The sequence below is a fragment of the Typopeltis vanoorti genome, chromosome 5 (assembly GCF_054136105.1).
Source record: "Typopeltis vanoorti isolate ZY-2024b chromosome 5, IOZ_Tvanoo_1.0, whole genome shotgun sequence".
Taxonomy (NCBI): domain Eukaryota; kingdom Metazoa; phylum Arthropoda; class Arachnida; order Uropygi; family Thelyphonidae; genus Typopeltis; species Typopeltis vanoorti.
In genome coordinates this window covers 169,321,351-169,325,313 of record NC_143553.1, presented here as the reverse complement: position 1 = coordinate 169,325,313, position 3,963 = coordinate 169,321,351, and positions in this window count along the sequence as shown.

Below are 3,963 nucleotides of genomic sequence, written 5' to 3'. Positions count from 1 at the left end.
AGTTACTTCAGATTTCAAGATACTATATACCAGCAAAATCATGGACTGGCTATGGGTATCCTTTATCCCCTGAACTCGCAAATATTTACTTAGAGGATTTTAAGGCTATCTCTTCCTTTATTTTAACACCTAAAGTTTGGAAACACTATGTACATGATGTCTTCATCATTTAAAGCCATGGACATGATTTCCTTATAGTTTTCCTCGAACATTTCAATAGCCGACATCAAAGTATTAAGTTTACTGCCGACCTTGAAACGAATAATTCCTTGCCTTTTCTTGATGTCAAACTGACCCGTTCTTCTGGTAAACTCAAAATATCGATATATAGAAAGCCCACGCATACCAACAGATATCCGCATAGTCAGTCCCATTACTTCCCTCCTCATAAGCTTGGAATAATTTCCACCTTGGGACATAGAGCCCGTTCTCTTCTGGATGACCCAAATGAAATGCTTACAGAAATAAACTATCTCAAAACTTCTTTCGAAGTTAATGGATATTCCAAGAAAATCATTAACAAATTCCTTCTTAATCCTCCAAGACATCACTCAAAAGAAACAAATAGATTCAAAAGCAATATATCTATTCCTTACATAAGTACTGTTTCACATAAATTAGCAAAAGTTCTAAAAAAATACAATATCAGAACCTTGTTCACTCCACTTTCAAAGATCCACTCCTTAATAAGCCACCCAAAACCTTGTCATCATCAACTCAAATACCCTGGTGTATATAAAATATTGTGTGATTGTGACATTCCTTATTTTGGGCAGACAGACAAATCAATCGAATTGCGTATGGAAGAACACATGAGGGACATTACTTACAAGATATGTATAGAGACTGTCTATGTTGTTCATTGTCTTTCCCTCAATGTTTAGTGTTTTTTCTTTCTTTTATAATGTGCCCTGAAGAAGGCTGTTACAGGCCGAAACTAGTAGTGTTTTTATATTAAAATCTTTTTTCTTAAATCTCGGTTCTAGTCATTCAAATCTTTTAAAAAATATGTATGTTAACCGAGTCAATGAGCATTCTGTCATATATATATATATATAAATAATATTTATAAATATATAAATATAAATAAATATATATATATATATAAATAATACATATAAATATTCAGTCTAATCGAACACGTTCATAAAAAATAGGGAATAAATAATACACCGAACTGTTTTTTGTTCAAACCTACGGAAAGGCACTAGGTGAAGATATTAGAGCCTTAGTACCTCTGGTGGTACAGACAAAACCCTTTGGTTGGAAGGACAGCAATTCGAATCCCGTCTAGGATGTGAAGAATCTTTTTCGGGGATTTTCAGCTGAAGGTGACTGAGCCAGTCTCATATGGACTTTTTAGAGTATTTCTTCCCCGAAACCTTTTTTTTACTTGCTTGCGGAGTTTTAATTCGGCAAGCAGGTAAACTAACGGGGTGACAACTTTTTCAAACATTTCAACTTTTTCCGCCAGTTCTTCTGGGGGTTTTTATTCCGCAAGCAGTCAAACCGTCCCCGTGAACACACGCAGACAACAGCCATGAATACCTCCAATAGGAATGCTCAGAGGAGTGGCGTGCGTCTGCATTATTTCACCATGACTACTCATTAGGAGGAGATCCAGCCCGTCTGAATGAGATGGAAGGCATATATATATATAAAATATTTATCAAAGCTTGATTTGCTTCTCAGTCTTAAGAAAAGGCTGGTTATATTCCACTAATTCGAGCCCTACCCAAGGGCCTATGAGTTGTGGAAATACTTTCTGAAAATGAAAGCTGTGCCGAACAAAGCGGCCTTTTGCAGCTGTCCAATTTTTAATCCATCTAACTCGAGTGCTTCTAGATGTTTTTTTAATGTTTTAGGGATGGTGCCTAAAGCACCTATTATTATGGGAACAACTTTCGTTTTCTTTTGCCAGATTCGTTCGACTTCGATTTGCAAATGCGATATTTTGTAATTTTTTCATTTTCTTTTTCATCAATCCGACTATCTCCTGGTACTGATATTTCGATAAACTTAACACCCTTGTTTTCACTTTTTTAAACCATTGTGATATCGGGTGTGTTACATTCCAAGCTTTTGTCAGTCTGGATTTTGAAATCCAAGAGTATTTAGCTATTTCATTCTCAATCACCTTTTGGTCAACTTTATGCTTCCAATAGTCTTTAGATACTTCAAACCCATACATACTTTTTACATAAATGCCAGTGGATTATCTTAGCAACGTTATCATGCCTTTTATGGTACTCAATTTCTGCGATTTTGCTGCATCCACTTATAATGTGGTCTACCGTTTCTTCCTTTTCTTTGCACAATCTACATTTACTGTCTTCTTGAATTTTTTGTATTTTTCTGACACTCAACGAACCTATTCATAAACCATTATTCCAAGGCCTGGGTCGATATCCATTAAGTCTGTCCAGTGGAGATTAACCATAGTCTTATAAAGAGGGATAATAACATTCGTAACTTTATTTTTCAATGTGTTCTCCGACATCCAAGTAAGCCTCTAAGCTATTTTTCCAATTCTTGCAATATTTCCTGAAAGATCTATCTACCATCGTAAAAAGAGATTTGAAATTCAGAGGACATATTGCAAGGGTTGCAAAATAGCTCACAGGCTTATTGGGACATCACATCGAGATCCCTAGCCTCATCAGTTACTTGTAAATTAGTACCACCAATATAATACCATGTTTATAATATCTTCCTCCCAAAGAGCATTACCTTACATTTTACAATATTAAATTGACAACCTTTGTACACACTGCCAATTTATTTAAATGTCCTGTAAGGTATCTTCATCACATCTATCAACCATTGTTCTCCCCAGTTCAGCATCATCAAATGTTATTTCCATCCTTGGATTTTCATAATTTTTAAAAAAATCTCGTAGATTTATTGAAGGGTATCTTTCACTGGACAAGTATAAGTTCTCCCCTTAATAATTAGAAGTATTAATTTTTGCATATTTCTTTCCTTAGATTGTTCATGTTTAATACGGAAATTAAATATACAAAATAATTGAGTAAATACTTTTTTACCGCACATGTTGTGGCATCATAAAAGTATTATTGTACGTGATATCCTCCAATAACTCATCGCGGGAGAGCACTGTACTCTACTCTGCTGCATACATATAACCGTGTCCGCTATTACAAAAAGTTCAATTGTGAATTGATTGACAGTTTTGGACGGATTGATGTGACCGAACATTTTGCTTTAGGCTGTACCTGATTGAATTTCATATAAGGATTTTCGGGAAACTCACGTTGCACTGGAGCTAACACAGTTTGAAACCTACTGTCTCCCCCCTCTGCATGCAGGAGGTCTGATGGCAGTGTAGGCCACACCCAAAACGAAGACCAGTGTTGGATGTATGGTATTTTAGGGAGGGGGTTTTCACTCTATGGCCAAGTGAGTTCTTGATACCCCTTTTCCCATTTATTTTGTATATTAGGGTACTATAAATTGCTGTTAGTTCGCTCGTTAAGCCTTTGCTGCTGCGAGATTCTCTTTGTGAGTAGACCACTGATTGATCTGAGAGATATCTATGCAGACTCAAGGACCCACGATCTTAAACAGTGATTTCGCACCTTGTTCTCGAGGTATGAGTGAGATTGACGCTGACGCCCTGGTACTGTACATTAAAAAAGATCCTCAAAAAATTTGAACTTAATCTGTATTCCATGTCCGGGGATGGTGAGTGACGAGGACAATGATCAACCGGATGAAAGGCGGGACTTGGTGATCTCCTCCCACTCAGACTTCACGGAGGTCAGCGCGAGTGAAAAGCACAAAACCACAGCCTCAGAACCACCAAAAGAGGATGAAATGGAAGAAGACGGTCGTGTTTCAGATGCCTCTACATCCACTAGAGAAAAGATATCCCCGATTATCCTCCGCAAAAAAAAAATGGATGCCTCTAAGGACTACCATGTCAAATCTACAGATCTCTTA